Source organism: Lampris incognitus, unplaced genomic scaffold, assembly GCF_029633865.1.
Source record: "Lampris incognitus isolate fLamInc1 unplaced genomic scaffold, fLamInc1.hap2 scaffold_93, whole genome shotgun sequence".
In the NCBI taxonomy this organism is placed as follows: Eukaryota; Metazoa; Chordata; class Actinopteri; order Lampriformes; family Lampridae; genus Lampris; species Lampris incognitus.
This window is the reverse complement of record NW_026611586.1, coordinates 41,792-64,804: the sequence shown is the minus strand read 5'-3', so window position 1 is coordinate 64,804 and position 23,013 is coordinate 41,792.

Here is a 23,013-nt window from a genome sequence, read left to right as displayed (position 1 = left end):
GATGAAATTGTGCTTTTCTTGTCGAGAAAAGGCGTTTAACGCGATAAAAAGGTTTAGTGCGTTCGGAATACGGGCTAGGTTACCAAAAGTAAAAATGTGAACTAAATAAGGCCGGGAGTCGTTTTTATTGTTTAAAACACTATTTCTCGACCAGAATATGCTTTTTCAAAAGAGCCATGTTCCCATGGCGAGAGACTCATTTTCTGTGAGAAAATGCATTAAAAGGAGGGATTTCATCAGAAACACTATAAATACATATTGTACTGTTCTGAAAACGCACGGAACCCTGAAATAGAATATTTCTCACCAAAAAACGCATTGGTTAAAAACCCTAACTTAAGGCTCTGAGTGTTTGCAGACATGTACAACAGGTATGTTTAAACTATAACGTTTTTAATGAAATCATGTTTCTCTCGAGGAGAAAATGCGTTTAAAGCAATAAAAAGGATTCACTGTGTTTGGCATTGGACCAAACTACCAACAACCTAAACAATGATCAGAACTGGAGAAATTACACATTGACATTGGGTGAAAACACGGAACTCTTAAGGATGTGTTGCAGACTTGTTGAAAATATTCATTTTTCTTGTTTTGTTTCTTTTTGATGAAGTTGTGCTTTTCTTGTCGAGAAAAGACTTTTAACGCGATAAAAAGTATTAGTGCTTTACGCATATGGACTAGGTTACCAAAAGTAAAAATGTGAACTAAATAAGGCCGGGAGTCGTTTTTATTGTTTACAACACGATTTCTCGACCAGAATATGCTTTTTCAAAAAAGCCATGTTCCCATGGCGAGAGACTCATTTTCTGTGAGAAAATGCATTAAAAGGAGGGATTTCATCAGAAACACTATAAATACATATTGTACTGTTCTGAAAACGCACGGAACCCTGAAATAGAATGTTTCTCACCAAAAAACGCATTGGTTAAAAACCCTAACTTAAGGCTCTGAGTGTTTGCAGACATGTACAACAGGTATGTTTAAACTATAACGTTTTTAATGAAATCATGTTTCTCTCGAGGAGAAAATGCGTTTAAAGCAATAAAAAGGATTCACTGTGTTTGGCATTGGACCAAACTACCAACAACCTAAACAATGATCAGAACTGGAGAAATAACACATTGACATTGGGTGAAAACACGGAACTCTTAAGGATGTGTTGCAGACTTGTTGAAAAGATTCATTTTTCTTGTTTTGTTTCTTTTTGATGAAGTTGTGCTTTTCTTGTCGAGAAAAGACGTTTAACGCGATAAAAAGTATTAGTGCTTTACGCATATGGACTAGGTTACCAAAAGTAAAAATGTGAACTAAATAAGGCCGGGAGTCGTTTTTATTGTTTAAAACACGATTTCTCGACCAGAATATGCTTTTTCAAAAAAGCCATGTTCCCATGGCGAGAGACTCATTTTCTGTGAGAAAATGCATTAAAAGGAGGGATTTCATCAGAAACACTATAAATACATATTGTACTTGTCTGAAAACGCACAGAACCTTGAAATAGAAGGTTTCTCACGAAAAAACACATTGGTGATACCCCTATCTTAAGGCTCTGAGTGTTTGCACACATGTACAACAGGCATGTTTAAACTATAACGTTTTTAGTGAAATCATGTTTCTCTCGAGGAGAAACGCGTTTAAAGCCATAAAAAGATTTCACTGTGTTTTGGCATTGGACCAAGCTACCAACAACGTAAAGAATGATCAGAACTGGAGAAATTACACATTGACATTGGGTGAAATCATGTAACGCATAAGGACATGTTGCAGTCTTGTTGAATAGATTAATTTTTCTTGTTTTGTTTGTTTTTGATGAAATTGTGCTTTTCTTGTCGAGAAAAGGCGTTTAACGCGATAAAAAGGTTTAGTGCGTTCGGAATACGGGCTAGGTTACCAAAAGTAAAAATGTGAACTAAATAAGGCCGGTAGTCGTTTTTTATTGTTTACAACACGATTTCTCGACCAGAATATGCTTTTTCAAAAAAGCCATGTTCCCATGGCGAGACACTCATTTTTTGTGAGAAAATGCATTAAAAGGAGGGATTTCATCAGAAACACTATAAATACATATTGTACTGTTCTGAAAACGCACGGAACCCTGAAATAGAATGTTTCTCACCAAAAAACGCATTGGTTAAAAACCCTAACTTAACGCTCTGAGTGTTTGCAGACATGTACAACAGGTATGTTTAAACTATAACGTTTTTAATGAAATCATGTTTCTCTCGAGGAGAAAATGCGTTTAAAGCAATAAAAAGGATTCACTGTGTCTGGCATTGGACCAAGCTACCAACAAGCTAAGCAATGATCAGAACTGGAGAAATTACACATTGACATTGGGTGAAAACACAGAACTCTTAAGGATGTCTTGCAGACTTGTTGAATAGTTCATTTTTCTTGTTTTGTTTGTTTTTGACCAAATTGTGCTTTTCTTGTCGAGAAAAGGCGTTTAAAGCAATAAAAAGGATTCACTGTGTTTGGCATTGGACCAAACTACCAACAACCTAAACAATGATCAGAACTGGAGAAATTACACATTGACATTGGGTGAAAACACGGAACTCTTAAGGATGTGTTGCAGACTTGTTGAAAAGATTATTTTTTCTTGTTTTGTTTGTTTTTGATGAAATTGTGCTTTTCTTGTCGAGAAAAGGCGTTTAACGCGATAAAAAGGTTTAGTGCGTTCGGAATACGGGCTAGGTTACCAAAAGTAAAAATGTGAACTAAATAAGGCCGGGAGTCGTTTTTTACTGTTTACAACACGATTTCTCGACCAGAATATGCTTTTTCAAAAAAGCCATGTTCCCATGGCGAGACACTCATTTTTTGTGAGAAAATGCATTAAAAGGAGGGATTTCATCAGAAACACTATAAATACATATTGTACTGTTCTGAAAACGCACGGAACCCTGAAATAGAATGTTTCTCACCAAAAAACGCATTGGTTAAAAACCCTAACTTAAGGCTCTGAGTGTTTGCAGACATGTACAACAGGTATGTTTAAACTATAACGTTTTTAATGAAATCATGTTTCTCTCGAGGAGAAAATGCGTTTAAAGCAATAAAAAGGATTCACTGTGTCTGGCATTGGACCAAGCTACCAACAAGCTAAGCAATGATCAGAACTGGAGAAATTACACATTGACATTGGGTGAAAACACAGAACTCTTAAGGATGTCTTGCAGACTTGTTGAATAGTTCATTTTTCTTGTTTTGTTTGTTTTTGACCAAATTGTGCTTTTCTTGTCGAGAAAAGGCGTTTAACGCGATAAAAAGGTTTAGTGCGTTATGAATACGGGCTAGGTTACCTAAAGTACAAATGTGAGCTAAATAAGGCCGGGAGTCGTTTTTCTTGTTTAAAACACGATTTCTCGACCAGAATATGCTTTTTCAAAAAAGCCATGTTCCCATGGCGAGAGACTCATTTTCTGTGAGAAAATGCATTTAAAAGGAGGGATTTCATCAGAAACACTAAAAACACATATTGTACTTGTCTGAAAACGCACAGAACCTTGAAATAGAAGGTTTCTCACCAAAAAACACATTGGTGAAACCCCTATCTTAAGGCTCTGAGGTGTTTGCACACATGTACAACAGGCATGTTTAAACTATAACGTTTTTAGTGAAATCATGTTTCTCTCGAGGAGAAAATGCGTTTAAAGCCATAAAAAGATTTCACTGTGTTTTGGCATTGGAACAAGCTACCAACAACCTAAACAATGATCAGAACTGGAGAAATTACACATTGACATTGGGTGAAAACACCGTAACTCTTAAGGATGTGTTGCAGACTTGTTGAATAGTTCATTTTTCTTGTTTTGTTTGTTTTTGACCAAATTGTGCTTTTCTTGTCGAGAAAAGGCGTTTAACGCGATAAAAAGTTTTAGTGCTTTACGCATATTGACTAGGTTACCAAAAGTAAAAATGTGAACTAAATAAGGCCGGGAGTCGTTTTTATTGTTTAAAACACGATTTCTCGACCAGAATATGCTTTTTCAAAAAAGCCATTTCCCCTGGCGAGAGACTAATTTTCTGTAAGAAAATGCATTTAAAAGGTGGGATTTCATCAGAAACACTAAAAATACATATTGTACGTGTCTGAAAACGTACAGAACCTTGAAATAGAAGGTTTCTCTACAAATAACACATTGCTGTGCAGGCGCACAGCTCGGTGCTGGGTCTCGAAGTCGTAGCTCTGCAGCTCCTCAATCCACCTAGCCTTCCGGCTCCTTAAAGCCGAGCATCCAGATCAGGGCCACATGATCCGTCCGCAGGAGAAAAGCCTGGCTATAGAGATAGGGGCGAAAATGATTGAAGGCCGTGACAAGTAGCTCGCGTCGTGTAACGTAGTAATTGCATTCAGGGCGGCTCAAAACACGACCGTAGTAATCCACCACTCTCTCTCCCCCAGCAACCTCTTGAGCCAGGACGGCCCCCAGCCCCACATGCTGGCGTCTGTGCCCACGATGAAGCGGCCCTTATGATCAGGAAGTGCCAGGATGGGTGCAGTGATCAAGGCGGTGCGGAGCCGGGCAAAGGCAGCTGCACAGTTGTCATCCCAGTTGAACTCCCGTCCCCTCTCGGTGAGACGTATTAGGGGACTGGCAATGGAGGCAAAGTTGCGGACAAAACGTCGGTAGTAGGAGACGAGCCCCATGAAGCTGCGCACCTCGCGTATGTTTTGCGGAACTCGCCATTTCTCGACCGCCTCCACCTTAGTAGGATCAGGGGCCACGCCCCTTGCCCCCACCACATGGCCCAAAAACTTGGTCTCACGTCGAAGGAGGTTGCATTTCTTGGGGTGCAGGCGCAGGCCTTTCCCCCGAATGTCTTGGAAGACATGACGGAGGTTCTCTAGGGCCAGCTCGAAATCAGCGGCATGAACCAGAAGGTCATCAAGGTAAACCACGCACCGGTTGTGGGGAATGTGAGCCAGCACCCTCTCCATTAGTCTCTCCAATGTGGCGGGGGCATTGCAGAGACCAAAAGACTTCACACGAAACTGATAGAGTCACTGGCCGATGGTGAAGGCCGTCTTGGGTCTTGCTTCTGGTGCCAGCTCCACTTGCCAGTAACCACTCCGTAGGTCAAGTGAGCTGAACCACTGTGACCCTGCGATGTGGTCCAGAGCATCATCAATGTGGGGCAAGGGGTAGGAGTCCGTACGAGTTGCATTGTTCAACTGACGAAAGTCCACAGGGAACCTCCAGGTGTCATCTTTCCTTTTGACCAGGGTGGCAGGGGCGGCCCAAGGGCTGTTGGATGGCTCTATTACTCCGGCCGCAGCCATTTCTAGAATCATCCGCTCTACACCTTCATGCGTCGCAAGCGCTAACCGGTAGGGTCGGAGTCTAATGGGCGGGGTTGTGCCAGTGTCGATCATGTGCTGCACCAGGTTGGTCTGGGTGCACTACTCCTCGCGTGCAGCGAAAATCTCAGCGAACTGTTGGAGCAGGTCTCTCAGCTGTTGGCTCTGCTAAGGGTCCAGCCCTTCACTGCTCCGCTGATACATATACTGTATGGCGGCAACAGTGTCCGGTGAGGGTGTCTGAGGAATGGTAGCCTCAATGGGGGTCGTCGTCATTGTTGGTGGGCCGGGCAGTGTCGTCATCACCTCGGGTGGCAGTGGTGGTGACAGTTGGGGTGGGGGCGGCGGCAGCATGGTGACAGGTGGAGTTGGCTGGATGTGGATACGTCCCACCTTCCTCTCTGGACGGCGCCGGAGGGCCAGGGTCTCTGTGCCGAGGTGAATGGCATTGCTCGACACATTGACCAGAGCCCCCCAGCGAGTCAACAAGTCCAGCCCGTTGATGCAAGGGTCGTGTATTTCAGTAAACCAAAACTCGTGGGTGGCTGCGGCTTTCCCTGCTTGCACCTTTATTGCTCTCTTCCCCAGCATGCCGGGTAGTTCCCCGATCACAGTTCTGATTTTACAGGTGGTGGGCCTCCACTCTGTCTCTGGCAGCACCCCTGGATGCACAATGGAGATGGTGCACCCTGTGTCCACATGGGCCCAGCAGCGGTGTCCACCAATGGAGCAGCAAAGGTAGAGGCCGTGTGCGTGGCCCACTCTGCCAATCTGGGAAGAGTTCTCAATGGGGGATGTGGTCAGTTGGTTGGGTGGCAGTCTCCCCGCGGTGCCACTTTTCCAAGTGGGGAGTGCTTCAGTGTCGTGTTGCAGGGGCAGGGCAGTCACGGGCCCTGTGCCCTGCTTCTCCACAGCAGTAGCATGGATCATTAGGCGTCCAGGGTCTGAAGGGTGGTTGGCGTCGGCCTGATTGCTTTCGGCATGGTGACGGACGAGCCTGGCAGACGACCCCTCTTTCAACATCTCCCTCACCTGCGTGGACCTCAGCCTGACGCACTCGGGGTCTTGGTTGGTTGTGTGGGGCCATCACAGCCTCCACCCTCTCTGCCTCTTCCAACGCAGTCTTGAAGGTTGTAGGTGCCGTGATGCGGAGGTGCTCCTTCAACCTCTCTGGGGTGAGCCCCTGGATGAAGGCACTCAGGGCTAACTTCTCAGGAGCTGCTGGTTCAAAGGTGGGGTAGCCACGATGTGCAAAGAAGCGCACGTCCGCTGCATAGGTTCCCAAGGTCTCGCCCTGTTGGCGGCGCCGGCGGGCCAGTCGGTCTTGCATGCTGTCAGTAGAGACCCGTTGGCCAAAGCGTCGTTCTAAAGCAGCAGCCAGTGTTTCGTAATCCTGCTGTTCTGATGGCGTAAGGTCGATCAATACCTGCAGAGCATTCCCTTCGAGCACCAGGGCAACATGAGCAGCAGTGTCTTGGGTGCTCCACTGGTTGTGCCTTGGTGCCAGTTTTACTTGAGCTAGGTATGGCTCCAGGGCCGTGATGCCAGCATACCGTGGGAGCTTGAAGATCCTTGGGGATGGCAGCATCGCATTAGCAGGGGGTGCTGGGGTTGTAGTGACGTTGGTCAGTGAAGTGGTGACGGTGACCAGTGGATGGGCGGCGGCCGGCGCCGGCGATGAGACGGCGGCGGAGACGACGGCGGCTGGCAATGACCCGGCGGCGGCCGGCAATGACACGGCGGCGGCCGGCGGCGGACTGGCTGCTGTTTGTAGTGGATGGGCGGTGGCAGGCGGACACGTGGTCGGGGATGAAATCAGAGTGGGCCGCGACCTCTCGGCGGCGGTCGCCCCCTCCGAGCTGCTGAACCGGCCGGCCATGCCGGGCCCTGCAGGACGGGGAGCGCTGGCTCCGTCGTCCCTTCCTCCGCGGGACATCTTCTTCCGAACATCGATGTTCTTCCCCCGCGAAAGTTCTGTTTCAAGACGCCCAGTGAAGTGGTCGATCTCACGGAGCTCCAAGTCGAATTTTCTTCTTGATGTTGCCATCTTCGGTTTGTGGGTATTGGCTGTCATACCATTTCTGACACCAGTGTGGCGAACGTAGAAGTAATACCAAAGCTAACCTTTCAGTCTCCTTTGTTGAACTTGCGCAGAAACTTGAACATAAGAAAAATGCGACGCAATACATGGGCGTTATCTACCCGAACAACAATGTTGATCAGAGTTTCAGTACCAAAGTGTCACAACACAACAGAACGACAACTACAACTACACCACACCAAATAGTAATCACATAAACGCATAAAACCGCATAAAACACTTACAAAACATTTAATAACAACTGACAATCTGAACGCAGTGCCTGATGGGTAAAACAGGAGAGCACAATTCTAACGGGGTAGCCTCTTCGCTACAATACACTTGTCATGTTTTGACTATAGTGTAGCGTTATTGTGTTATCTTTTTGAGCTTTTGAGGGTCAACCTGATCTCACAAAAATACACGAAATGACCACAACCTCTTAACACTCGCATTACGTGGTGGCGGCACGTAATGTCTTAAAATTATTTGCCGGCACTATGTAAACAATGCCAATGGAAAGTCAATTAGGATCCTTAGTCGTGCTGGATACCCGGATTCCCTGATTATACAACATCATGCAATGAGCGGTGTTTAATACGTTCTAGTTGACAAAATTGTATTTCATTGTTATTTCTATTGTGAGTGTCGTTGTTATTTTTATTGTGCCCTGTGATGGCCTGGCGGCCTGTCCAGGGTGTCTCCCGCCTGCCGCCCAGTGACTGCTGGAATAGGCTCCAGCATCCCCGCTGCCCTGAGAGCAGGATAAGCGGTTCAGATAATGGATGGACAATGGATGGATGTTATTTTTATTGTCATTTGACTGAATTCATCATATTACTGTTGTGAAGTCGGTTCATTCATTGTTCATGCATTGCAATACCACCACGCCACCAGAGGGCGCAGTAGTCTAATGATTGTTGCTGAGTAGTACGGTGCTGAGGGTGATGAAGAAGTGAGATAAAAAGAAAGGAGTTGAAAACGTACAGTGCTTGTCTCTTGCCTCGTTATTATTTTACTGCTATACTGATGTGATAAAGTCTAGTATAGGACAAATTGGCGACGAGAAATGGCGACTGCAGCTGTGCCCTTACCTGCTTTATTTCTGCCGTGTGCCGGACAACCTACGATTCCGTTCGACATGTGGGCTAGGATGTTCGAGAACTATCTGCTAGCCATTGATGCGGGTGGTGATGACTGGCCAGACAAGAGGTTACGTGCACTTCTTTTACATTGTCTGGGACTTACAAAGAAGCAATGATGGCACTGCGTGCACACTTCAACCCAGCCATAAATGTTGTGGTGGAACGTCATAAGTTCAGACAGAGAATACAGAGACCGCAGGAGTCCATTACAGAGTACGTTGCCGCACTGCGCGAGCTTGCCACAACATGTGGGTTTGACAACAATAGAGACGAAATGATACGTGACCAGATCATCGAGCATATCCATTGTGCAAAGATACGCGAGAGACTGCTAGGACAAGCAGATGCAAATTTGACACTTGAAAAAACACTCCAGATTGCATGCCAGGCGGAAGCTGCCATCGGGTATGCGCGCACGCTAGGTTCAGAGTCCCAGGTTCCCGTGCAAGCTGTAACGGCGAAGCCTAAACGTCCATTCAAAAATAAAGGGAAATACAACCGCTCTGCAGAGCCTGCAAACGCCACTCCAAGACAGGACAGATGCTGTTTTAGGTGTGGGTCGTCTACTCATCTTGCAAATGCTCCAGACTGCCCTGCCCTGAAAATGACTTGCAATAAAGTAGGTCATTTTGCCAAAGTTTGTAAATCTTATGAAAGGTCAGGTGAAAAGTCTACCAAAAAAGTACGTGAAGTTGTTGTGCAAGTGCTGGGAATTAATGCAACCCAACCAGCTCAGAAAATATCATGTGAAGTGACTATTAATGCCAAGTCAACTTCTTGCCCAGTGGATCTAGTGGTGGATACGGGCGCCGCTGTGTCCATCATTCCTGAACCCGTCTACAGAGAGCATTTCAGCGATGTGCCTCTGACAGAACCAGAGGTTAAGTTAGTGTCATATACAAAGTCAAACATCCCAGTAATAGGCTGTCTATCAGCTACAGTGCAGCACGAAGATACTACAGTTCCGGCTACACTATACATTGTGAAAAAGACAGGTACCGCTGTCTTGGGGATGGACTTATTCAGGGCACTGAGACTTTCTATAGTAAATAATACTGTGCTCTCAACTGCGGCTCCAGTGACAGAGGTTAAAACTGGACCAGTGAAACTGGGCTTAGCCAAGGGTTTTGTCCACCGTGTTAGAGTGAAGGAAGGCAATGAAGCAGTACAGCCTGTCCAACAGAAGCTGAGGAGACTTCCCCTCTCCGTGAAACAAGCTGTCTCCCCAGAACTTGAGAGACTGTTAGAAATGGACGTGATAGAGAGGATTGATGCATCCCCATGAGTTTCACCCATCGTGGTCACGCGACGGAAGAACGGTGCGGTGAGACTGTGCGTGGACTTACGTGAGCCTAACAAGGCTATAGTGATGGACAGTTACCACTTCCACACATGGATGACTTGTTCTCCGAGATGAGTGGTGTTACTGTATCTTCTCCCATAGATCTCGCAAATGCATATCATCAAGTCCTTTTAGCGCCAGAAAGCCGGGACTTAACCGCATTCATAGCGCACGACGGACTTTTCAGGTTCAAACGGGTCCCATACGGGCTGTGCTCCGCCCCAAGTGCGTTCTCCAAGATGATGTCGCTCGTACTTAAAGGCCTCAAGGGGGTCCAGTACTACTTGGACGATGTCATAGTGTATGACAAGGTCAAGGAGGACCACGACTGCAACCTGCAGGAGGTGCTCGCCGCTATCAAGGGCGCCGGCCTCCAACTAAATGAGGTAAAATGCCAGTTTAACCGGTCCAGCCTGCGGTTCCTTGGGCACACGATCTCTGCCCAGGGCCTGCAGCCACTCACCGAGCATGTCAGAGCCATTACAGAGGCTCCAGTGCCAAGTGATGCTACAACACTTCGCTCATTTCTAGGGCTCACGGCATGGTACCAGAAGTTCGTAAACAACTACGCGTCGCTCGTGGAGCCTATGCGAGCATGTCTGCGTGAGGACACATTTCAGTGGACTTCAGCAGCTCAGGAGAGCTTCGAGGCGGTGAAGGACCGTATTTTAAACAGCCCAGCGCTGTCCGTCTTCGACCCCAGCCTCCCCACCTACGTGTCTACGGACGCATCCGATTATGGCTTGGGGGCCGTACTGACACAACTAAACCCGGATGGGAAAGAACGTACAGTTGCATGTGCCTCACGTACACTTAACCCCACTGAACGCAAGTACTCCATTGTTGAAAAGGAGGCGTTGGCCTGCGTGTGGGCCGCTGAAAAATGGAGGAACTTCTTATGGGGTACTAGGTTTACACTACGCACGGACCACCAGGCTTTGACCACACTACTTGCAACAAAAGGCCTGGGCCGCGCAGGGATGCATATTGCGCGTTGGTCTGCGAGACTACTGTGCTTTACATACGATGTGGAGTACCGTCCTGGCTCACAAAACCAGGCGGCCGACTGCTTTTCCCGGTTGCCCCTCCCTGCAGACGAGGATACAGAGCCAGTGACCGAGCCGGAGCTTGTTGCTCTGTTGGACACAGAACTGAAAGCTCTTTCAGTAAAAGACTTTACAGAGGCATGTGAGGCGTGCCCTGAGCTCACAGCTCTTAGAGCACAGATAAACAGGGGCTGGCCTTAGACAGCTAAGTCCCTACCAGACGAGCTCAAACCATACTTCGCCACGAGAAATGAACTGTCAATACAGGATGTGATTATTTACAGGGGGCCTCACCGACGACTTGTGCCAGTTGCCCTACGGAAGCAGCTGGTGGACTTGGCACACGAGACACACCAAGGGGTGGTCCGCACCAAACAGAGGCTATGGGACTTATACTGGTGGCCCGGTATGGACACGTGTGTACAGGAGACTATCCGCTCATGTGGATCGTGCCAGATGAATGATAAAAGTGCCAAGACGCATTCTGCTCCTCTCCAGCCCATCCCACTCCCGGATGCCCCATGGCAGAAAGTGGGGATAGACATAGTGGGACCGTTCGAGTCAGCTACTTGGGACTGTCGCTTTGCTGTGACGCTGACTGACTACTACACAAAGTGCCCAGAGGTCACTTTCACTTCAACAATCACTACCTTCCTGTCTGCTGTGTTCTCCCGGTTTGGAAATCCTATCGAACTGGTGAGTGACAATGGAACACAATTCACCTCTACCGAGTTTGCAGACTACCTTGCAGCGAGAGACATTAAACACAGTAGAGTGTCTCTTTACTATCCACAAGCAAATGGAGCCATGGAGTGCTGGAACCGCGTTCTCAAAGAAACACTACTCTCTGCCGAGCAGGAGAGAAGGCCATGGAACCATATGTACAGGATTTCTTGTCCACCTACCGTGCTACCCCACATGGCACCACCGGGGTGTCACCGTATGAACTCATGTACAACCGACTGATGCGCACCAAAGTGAACATTGGCCCTGCACGAAAACCTGACCCACTGTTGGAGGAACAACTACGCAGTCGGGTTGCTGCCAAACAGGAGGCATCGAAAACCTACACTGACAAGAAAAGGGGAGCACGTGTGCCTAAGATCAAAGAGGGAAGCTTAGTCAGAGTGAGGAAACCTTTCCATGTGAAAAAGGGACTGTCTAAGTTTCAGAGACCTACCCGAGTGATACGCAAAGCTGGTTCGAGTGATTATGTGCTAGAGGATGGGCGTAGATGGAACGCTGCCCACCTCTCTCTGGTCCCTGAAAGCGGAACAAACAGGGAATCCGATCCAGAGCCAGTTGCCAACCCTGCTCCAGTGTCGGAGTCGGCCCGACAACCTGAGCCGCCCCAACAACCAGTTGGCACTGGGGTCATGGACAGACCTGTGAGAGTAAGAAAGGAGCCTGCTTGGCTGAAGGACTATGAACACTAGTTAATCCAATGGACGGTGAGAAATGAGGAGAGAATAAGTGGATGTGAAAATGGGAAAAAAAATACTGTTGATACTAAAATGTAAAAAAAAAAACAAGGCTGTGACTAAGAAAAAAAAGAAATGTTTGTTTTGCACTGATTTTGATTGATACCAGGTTACTGGGATTTTAGTGCCTTGTGATTGAAAGTGCCTATGTTACACGATTAACATTTTTGGGATTGCAGGTTCAAGATTTCCTGCTATATTTTATTTACAGTAATATTACAGTGGAACTGTGGTTCATGGTTATTGTGGTTGATGGTTATTATAACATTTCTATTGTGGGAAGTTGTGTTGATGCTGATAGCACTTGAGCTATTGTACTACTGATGTCTGTGACATGGGACATAGTATTTTCATGTACGGGTAAGCTTCTTAAGAGAGGGGGAATATGTTGTGAAGTCGGTTCATTCATTGTTCATGCATTGCAATACAACCACGCCACCAGAGGGCGCAGTAGTCTAATGATTGTTGCTGAGTAGTACGGTGCTGAGGGTGATGAAGAAGTGAGATAAAAAGAAAGGAGTTGAAAACGTACGGTGCTTGTCTCTTGCCTCGTTATTATTTTACAGCTATACTAATGTGATAAAGTCTAGTATAGGACAATTACCTTGGTTACGATGTTTTGTTCTCTAAAAACCCTAACCCAACCTGCTCATTGCATTATTCTGTTGAATTAGGGAATTCGTGTGTCGGCACGTAATTTTAACACATTACGTGCCACCACCATGTAATGCGAGTGTTAAGAGGTCGTGGGCATTTCACATATTTCTGTGAGATCATATTGTTGGGGTTATCCGAGTCGATATATGTGCGAAGTGGTAGCTCTAGGGAGTATGACTCAATATCTTCCATGCTGGAAAGTTTTCTGCTGCGTTGTAAAATATCAACTTTCTTAACTGAGCAGCCCAGTAACACCACAGCCTGTTGGGACGTTGCAACCCTCCTCTATCATAAGTTAAAAATAAGAGGCCTGGGGCGTCTATTATTCCTTAAAAAAATGCTAAATAATTCCATTTAAATTTCTTCATTTAAACTTCTAGAATTGATGTTTGGTGGAAGTGGCAAAGGGATATTTTGTAACCAGTATAGCAGTTTGGGAAGTAAATTCATTTTGAGTATATTAGCTCTACCGATCCGGGAATTTTGGAGTTTTGACCATCTATTAACCGAATTAGAAATAGATGCTATAATAAGATTGTAGTTGGAATCTATGAAGTTTCAATTTGGGAAAAATCTGTATACCTAAATAAGTAAAAGAGTTTCCTGTTCTAAAATGAACAATGTGTACAAAAGATGTTTGTGCTGAGGATGCATGGAGTACAGAAGGCCAGATAGAGACATGGTGCCTGTGTGCATTAGGGTAAAGGACACATTCGTATAAGGATACATTAGATTAAAGAATAACTGGTAAGTTTCTGTCATATTTCCTCCCTTTTTGTCATTTATGACAAACCAAGAAAGTATATACATTACACATGAATACAATTTCAAAAGTGTTAATTCAAAAAAATTCAAAAACATACACAATCAACATAATGGTCAACAATGTTAAAGTAGAAAATGTGTTAAGCATATCAAAACAACATGACAACATCATAACCAGTTATGATGTTGTTATCAATCACTTATCAGTTATGCTGAAGATGGAGGCGAAAACCTATCCGTTATAGGAAAAAAATCCTCCTTTTGATTATTTTCAGTCAACAATAAATCGCCTAGATAAAGCGCCAAAGATAAAATAACAATGGTTCTACATTCTGGGGAACATCTTACCTCACACAGGACGACTATGAGGCCTGTCTGTCAGTTACAAGTCAAATGAATTGCTTCAGATGCACATCAACACACTCCATATAAACTCAGCAATCAGACAGAAGTCACAATCATCCCATGTCCTCTCCAACCAAACAGCGCACCTCACTCTAGAAATGAGTAAAAGACTTGAGACATGGCCTACACTAATCTGAGTGGGTACATCACAAGAAAAACAAAAAAATACAGTGTTGACATTGGGAAAAACTTATGTGAATGCTCATAATCCATCTAAAACACACAAAGTCCCCAGTACCATCAAACAATGAATAAACGATGAAACAATAAACGACAGATATCGTCATAACACAGATTGGTTTCAAATTAACTAAAAAACAAAACAAAACAAAACAAATAACAAATATCTTGGGAAACTACTCTATGAAATGAAGTGACTGTAGAGACTTGCTAAAAACTGCCATCGCCATCAGAATTATATGGTGGAACCCAGGGATCAGGAAAATGTTGAATGTGAGCAGCATTAAGTACAGTCCCAAAACAGTATTTATGGATCATACCAATCACGCAAGTAGTGACGCAAACAGTGACCAAAACAGAAGATTTTGCGGGGAATCAAAAACCCTTAATATGGGACCAACAATCATAATAGTTATTGTAAACTAACAAATCGTTCCCCTGAGCCCAAACCCAATTGTCCTGAAAGGATGCCATGGGCGTGGCCTGTCAGCTAGGGTCATCTCTGTTGGTTCCCTGAGGCTGACACAGAGATTCACTCTGCACGTCACTTCTTGGTAGCTTGGCATGCTACAGGTGAAAGAGGGCACTATTTCACCCCTCACTGTTGTGACCCTGGTGTAGTTGGACGGTCCTTGTCACTCGGGTCTGGAGCCCGTTTGCAGTGGTTGGCGTGTATCCACGTAGCCCTTTCAGCGACTTTAACCGCTGTCTGTGTGTTTAGCAGAATCTGGAACGGTCCTGTCCACCGCCTGGCTCGCCAGTTCTTCCTCCATAGGTCTTTCACCACAATCCAGTCGCCTTCTGGTCATGTAATGGTCCCGTGGCTGGTGATGGGAGTGCTGCTTTCACCTGCTTGTGGATATCAGACAGAGCCATAGACAAGAGTTGCACAGTAATGAAGCATTCCGTCTTCACAATAGTCGGTGTAGTGTAGCTGTCTTTTTGTAGGCTCTATTGTTATGGTTACACCGCCCCGAGCTGCCTCCCCGGCACGTTCAAGCCACTCCCCCAGCTCGGACGTGCCGGAAACATCCGAGCGCTTGGCTCGCGCTCTGAGGAGACGAGCGCTGCGCTGCACCAGGTGTTTGCCATCATCCATCAGGCACACCTGCGGACATCAGGCAAACCTCTACAAGAAGCCTGCCAGAACGTCTGTCCGTGCTTCGAAGTACTGAACCCTGCGGTAAAGCTATGACAAGCCATCCAGCGTTCCTTGCCCTCTTGCTATTCCGTTTATTCCCAGTGTCTATATTCGTGTCTCTCTTTTTTCCCTCCCGGGACTCTCCCTCCGCGACTTCCACAGCTCCCCGCGTCTCCCTCGCTCCTCGCCCCCAGCGACCTTCACGTTTTCCCCCCCGGACCTCTCCAGCAATCTCTCCCCGTGTCTCTCTACCTGGACCCCTCCTATTCGGACTTGACTTCCTGGATCTCGGACCCGGACTTCCTCGGACAACCCCTTGCTCTACGGATTCGGACTTTGGTAGCTAGGCGCACATCGTCTCAACAACGCCCACCTGAGACTCACCTGTCATTATCCCCTGTGGCAGTGTTGTTTGTTTTTCTTCCCTGTATTAAATCGCCCTTCGGGTTGGTTATCCCGGTGCTCTGTTGTCTGTCTGTCCTTTTGGGTTTCGCTACACTGGCCTCTGGTCTTCATTCGTGATTCATAACATCTATGCCTGTATTCAATGGTCTTCCAAACAAAATTTCAAATGGACTAAGTCCATTTCTTGACCGTACCCTTGCCCTCATTTGCATCAGGGCAACAGTAAGTGCCTTTGTCCAGGGTAGGCCTGTTTCTTCACAGCACTTTACCAATTTGTTTTTGAGAGTGCCATTTTCTCTTTCCACCGCACCTCCGCTAGCCGGATGGCAGTCGCAGTGTTGTCTCATGTCGATGCCAAAATATTCACCTACTTGTTTAAAGGCAGTGCTTACAAAGAGTGCCCCATTGCCACTGCTAACTTTAGCTGGAATTCCCCATCGTGGAATTATTTCTCTGACTAGAGCCTTTGCCACTGCACTAACATCTTGTTTGGTAGTAGGGAACACTCTGACCCATTTCGAGAACATGTCTACAATAACGAGGCAATATTTATTTCCCTCGTTAATTCAATCAAATCCATTTGGTCAAATGGTTTCTCTGGTGGGGGGTGTCCTGCAATGTTATTCGTCGAACAAATTATGCATGATTGACAACATCTTTGAGAATAATTTGTGAAGCCTTTAGTAAACCAGTGTTGTGAAATAGCCTCCATCATCCCCCCTTCTGATACATGGTCTGCACTGTGTCAAATTGGCATAGTGGGGAAACAGGTATTTAGGCAAGCATGGTCTACCGTTGGAACTGTACCATACCCCATCTTTGACAGCACAGCCGTGCTTCCGCCACTAAGCTTTCTCCATCTGGTCCGCTCGTTGTTGTAAGTCCTGTAAATCAACTGTGGGAGTGTCAGGTGTGCTAGAGTCATCACATAGAAAAACAAAAGTGGTGGTTAGATCTTGCTGAGCTGCTGTTTTGGCAGCTGGTTGCGCTCTGGCGTTGCCCTGTGAAACAGGATCGTTATTACGAGTGTGAGCCTCACATTTGTGTTGTGTTCAGTAATCTAGTTACCCTATATTACATTGAGTTCTATACTGCCAACCGCTAGAGGGCGCTGTATTCTTAGGTCACTAGTAACAGTAGGTTAGGTTGAATCTTTGAATGTTGTGAGTTGCTGCTGAGAACCTGTCGGAGCATGTTGGAAGCTAACGGTCTGCCTTGCAATTCTTTTAGTAAAGTTTATTAAGCAATACGCCGTGTGGTGATTCTACCAAAGAATATAACAAATTGGCGACGAGACGGACCTCCATACTTTAAAACGGAAAAGATGGCCAGTGCACCATTTCCAGATCTTTTTTTGTCGTGCCCGGGAGAACCGGCGATACTTTTCAACACGTGGGTGAAGATGTTCGAGAATTACCTTCTCGTGATCAATGCAACTGACAACGCGTGGCCTGAGGCAAGGAAAAGAGCACTACTTCTGCATTGTTTGGGCTCGGAAGGGCAGCGGATCTTCCATACATTGCCGGACACAGGTCAGGATTTAGCATCCGCCATTACGGCATTACAGGGCCATTTTACGCCGACGGTGAACATAGTTGTGGAGCGGCATGCTTTCAGAAAAAGAGTGCAGGGAGCACAAGAATCCATAGTGCAATACATTGCTGCATTAAGAGAACTGGCTGCAACGTGTGAATTTCCAAACACTGATGACATGATTCGAGATCAGCTCGTGGAGCATGTAGCTAACCCTCGCATTAGAGAGAGGTTATTGACAAGCCTGACATTAGCCGATGCTATTACCATAGCTAATCAACGTGAAGCAGCTACCCTATAAGCTAAGTCTATTGCAGGTTAGCAGCAAATACCAGTACAAGTTGTGCAGACCCAGAAAACTGCACGCGGCCAGGGAAAGCCACACAAGGGTGCATATGCAAAGTCTGCTCAGAAATCTGCTACAGCCTCCTCCGCACGTACCTGCTACCGGTGTGGTTCAGAGAAACACCTTGCTAACTCACAGGAATGTCCAGCTGCAAAAGCAACATGCAGAGGTTGCAATAAAAAAGGACACTTTGCCCATGTGTGAAAGCAGTCTCAGCAGACTCATTCAGTGAAGGAGGTTGTCATGCCTGAATATACACTCCTGCTTGTGGAAGGAACAGGCACCCCTGATAAGATAGTGTTCAGTGGACATTCAAACAGCGAAAGTGGTGAAGACAGTGAAACTAACGGTGGATACGGGTGCTTCAGTGTCTGTTTTACCTCGATGCATCTACGAGGAGCACTTCAAAGAAGCTCCTCTACAACAATCCTGAGTCCGTCTAGTGACATACTCACGGACCCCTATCAACGTGCTGGGCTGCATGGAAGCGACCGTTCACATGAATGGCATAAAAGGGCCAGCCAGCCTCTATGTAGTGGACTCTGGGACTGCACTTATGGGGAGTGACCTCATATCCGCTCTCTGCCTGCGCATCGAAGGTAACGCGGTATATCCGCCATCCGCAGCACCTCCATCTCTGCCCACCGTTGCAGTGTCAGTGGGATGTCTCACCACCCAGCCAGCCTCACCTGCAACCGTAGGCTGTGCAAGAGCTTTCATGCATAAAGTGACAGTGTCACCGGACACTGCCAGTGCGTCAGAAACTGAGATGCCTTCCTTTCTCCGTGCGAGCTGATGTGTCAGCGGAGCTGAATCGTCTCCTTTCAGCTGGTGTGATAGAGTGCATCGATGCTTCGCCGTGTATCTCACCTATCGTGGTCACACAGAAGAAAACAGGAGGGATTCGAATGTGTGTGGACCTTCGAGAATCCAACAAAGGGATTGTAGTAGATAGCTACCCCCTTCCTCACATGGAGGAACTACTCTCTACACTGACAGGTGCTACTGTGTTTTCAGCTATTGATTTGGAGAGTGCATATCACCAAGTGCCGCTGCATCCCGAAAGTTGGGATTTAACAGCTTTCATCACACATGATGGGCTGTTTCGGTTCTGCAGAGTTCCCCACGGCCTGGCTTCAGCCCCTTCAAAAGTTGATGGAGACAGTGTTGAAGGGTGTGCCTAATGTTCAGAACTACCTGGATGACGTCATCTGCTACGGGCGCACAGCACAGGAACATGACACAGCTCTGGAAACTGTCTAACAACGGCTGGAAGCAGCAGGCCTGCGGCTGAACGAAAAGAAATGCCACTTCCGCCAAGCCAGTCTGAAGTTCCTGGGACACCTGGTGATAGCAAAAGGCAATCGAGACTCACACAGAGCACTTGCAGGCCATCACTCAGGCCCCGGCTCCCAAAGATGCGGGCAGCCTCCGCTCCTTCCTAGGTATGCTCTTGTGGTATGCAAAGTTTATACCCAACTACGCTACAGAGATAGAGCCTCTCCGTGCCTGTCTGCGACAAGAGGGCACATTCGAGTGGACTGAAGAGGCTCAGAAATGCTTCCTGACTACGAAACAGCTGCTGGTGGACAGCCCGGCGTTTGCTCTATTCAATCCGGACTTCCCAACCGTAATTTCGACTGACACCTCCGACTACGGACTGGGAGCTGTGTTCACCCAGATGCATCCAGACCACACAGAACGCACAGTGGCGTTTGCTTCACGTTCACTGACTTCAACAGAGAGGAAATAATCCACTGTAGAGAAAGAGGTTCTTGCGTGCGTCTGGGCAGTGGAGAAATGGAGGACATATCTGTGGGGCAGGAATTCCACACTGCGCACTGATCATCAAGCCCTCACTTACACTCATCTCCACAAAAGGTGCAGATCGAGCAGGGATGCGTATTGCACGATGGTCTGCGCGTCTCCTCTGTTTCACCTATGATGTCGTGTATCGGGCTGGATCACTAAACCATACAGCCGACTGCCTCTCACGTTTACTTCTACCTGCTGCCTCCCCTCTGGTCGAGGACACAGAACCTGAGTTAGTGGCCTTGCTGTCGAAGGCCTCTGTCTGTGTCTCCGGGGAAGTTTGAAGATGCTTCCTTCTCCTGCCCTGAACTTGCATCTCTGCGTGAGCAAATCAACCAGCAGTGGCCGCCCTCTGTTTAAATGGTGAATCCAGTGCTGCAACCATGCTACAAGATCAGGCAGGAACTGTGTGTGAAGGACAACTTAGTGTTTCGAGGGTTACGCTTGGTTGTGCCTGTCTCCTTGCGCTGCAAACTCATTGCCCTGGCTCACGAAGGCCACCAGGGTATTGTGCGAATGAAGCAACGCTTGCGTGAGCTGTACTGGTTTCCTGGTATTGATGCACTGGTACGCTCAGAGATATCTACATGCTCACTGTGTCAAAGCTCAGACAAGTCAGCAAAAGTGTCTGAGGCACCACTGCAACCGGTACCTCTGCCTGAGGGCCCCTGGAGTAAGCTGGGCGTGGACATTGTTGGACCGTTTGAAACTGCAACATGGGACTGTAAGTTCGCAATCACTTTGACCGACTACTACTCAACGTGGCCCGAAGTTGCTTTCGCTTCATCTGTCACCACGGAAACAGTGCACCCATCCTGATAAAAAGGAAAGTGGGTCCTAGCATTTACATCCTGGATGATGGTAAAGCATGACATGCTTCCCATTTGACCACGGTACCCCTGGGACTGCCTGACTACTCAAAGCAACCAAAGACTGGTGCTGAAACATCCGTGGAGCCTGGAATGTCCCAAGGAATGGGTAACCGTCCCGTCAGAGAGCACAAGCCCCCAGCCTGGCTTGAGGACTATGAGACTTCATAGAAAAAAAAAAAACATGTTCTTACTGTGAATTCAAATGGAAAAAAAAACATGTTCTTACTGTGAATGAAAAATATTGTGATTATCTGGTAAAATTTGTAATGAGATAATACTGAGATAATTTGGTTAAATGTGAGCACTATTAGATCATTGTGATTGCCATCTGGAAACCCCTGGTTATGTGAAAAAAAACTAATAAGCATTTTTGTTGTTGAAGCTTATACTGTTATGCTCGCGCACCAGAACCCGACCCGTGTGGCGAAACCCAAGACAGACAGACACAGGATGACTTCAAAATCCAAAAGGTGGTTTTATTGTGGGAGGGGAAGGTATGGTGCGAAAAACGTTCTGTTAGTGGGATGTGTGAATAAACTATGTGTGGTGTCCCGTGGTTTGCGTGTATAACTATGTGTGAGTGTTTTTAGCCTATGTGTGGTGCGGTATGTAAATGACCAGGAGGTGTTGAAATAGTGTGCGTGCACCTGGCAAGAAAGTCCAGTCCGTGATCCAACAGGGGTTGTCCGAGGAAGTCCGGGTCCGAGATCCTGGAAGTCGAGTCCGAAAGGAGGGGTCCAGGTAGAGGGACAAGGGGGGAGATCGCAGGAGAGGTCCGGGGAAAAACGTGAAGATCGCTGAGGACAGGGGAGCCGTGGAAGTCGCGGAGGGAGAGTCTTGGGAGGAAACAGAGACACGAAGATAAGACACTGGGGAATAAAGAGAATGCAAGGAACGCTGGAGGGCTTGTCAGAACTTTACCGCAGGGTTCAGTACGTCGAAGCACGGAGTGGTGTTCTGGGAGGCTTCTTGTAGAGGGCTGCCTGATTGCCGCAGGTGTGCCTGATGGATGACGGCAAACACCTGGTGCAGTGCAGCTCTCATCAACTCAGAGCGCGAGCCGAGCGCTCGGATGTTTCCGGCACGTCCGGGGTGGGGGAGTGGCTTGAACGTGCCGGGGAGGCAGCTCGGGGCGGTGTAACCACAACATATACATTGTGATAGCGTAAAGAAATAATACAAGTAGATGTTATTGTTATTGATACAGTGTTATGCAAAGACGCGCAATTATTTTAAGTAAAGGGGGGCTGTTGTGTTCAGTCATCTAGTTACCCTATATTACATGAGTTCTATACTGCCAACCGCTAGAGGGCGCTGTATTCTTAGGTCACTAATAACAGTAGGTTAGGTTGACTCTTTGAATGTTGTTGTGAGTTGCTGCTGAGAACCTGTCGGAGCATGTGGAAGCTAACAGTCTGCCTTGCAATTATTTTAGTGAATTTTATTAAGCAATACGTCATGTGGTTATTCTACCAAAGAATATAACTGTTGCGATATGACACCAGTGTATTTGTATGACTGTGTTACTGTGTATTATTATTTTGTTTACAGTCAGTGATGAATTTTTTTGTCCACAAGTGGGCGGTGTTGCGCTTGCATGCGCGGATTGATTACGTCACTGAGACGCTGTTCATTCTTCTTCTCTCAAAACGACCGAATAAACGGAGGCTGCATTTTTTCCCTCCAGCAGAAGTTCGGTAGTCAGTACGATTCTTTATAACGGTTTAATAATCCACTTCATCTGCGCAGAGATAGACATAAAGTATTAGTCTAGTCTTCTAACAGGTTATGGGCCCAGGTAACGTTGGATTATTTAGTAGTTTGATAAAAGAAGTACACGAAGTGTGATAACCTCGGATGGCGGGATGCGCGCAGGTTAGCACGGAGTAGCAAGTTAGTAAGTGTGAAGCTAGTTAGCATCGAGAGAGCCTATCGGGAAGCTAACGGAACGCTAAGCTAAGCTAACGCTACCTAGGGAGATGGAACGGAAGAAGAGCAGGTGGCCCACATTCAACGGACAGGCCGATGAGTATGAACTGTGGGAAGAGCGAGTGCTCTGTTGCATGCATGGTGTGGGACTGAAAACCACCATTCTTACCGAGCCCGTGGGACCTTTGACAGCGGAAGAGCAGGCCCTAGACGAGGAGCGGAACGCGGACGCCTACTGCCCATTGGCGCCTTTATTGGACAACACAAGCTTGGGACTGATCTTCAGAGAAACGAAGAACAAAGGTAGAGAGAGTCTACGGGTGTTGCGGGAACATTACATTGGTAAGGGCAGACCCCGGATTGTCACTCTGTATGTAACATTGACTGGGCTAAAGAAAGCTGATAATGAGACGATAACCGAATACATTATCCGAGCTGAACAAATCATTACGGCTCTCAAAGGGGCGGGAGAAGCACCGAGTGAGGGACTAATGATGGCCATGGTGATGAGGGGGTTACCCGAGAGATATAAGCCATTCACTCTAATGGTGACACATGGCGACAGTGAG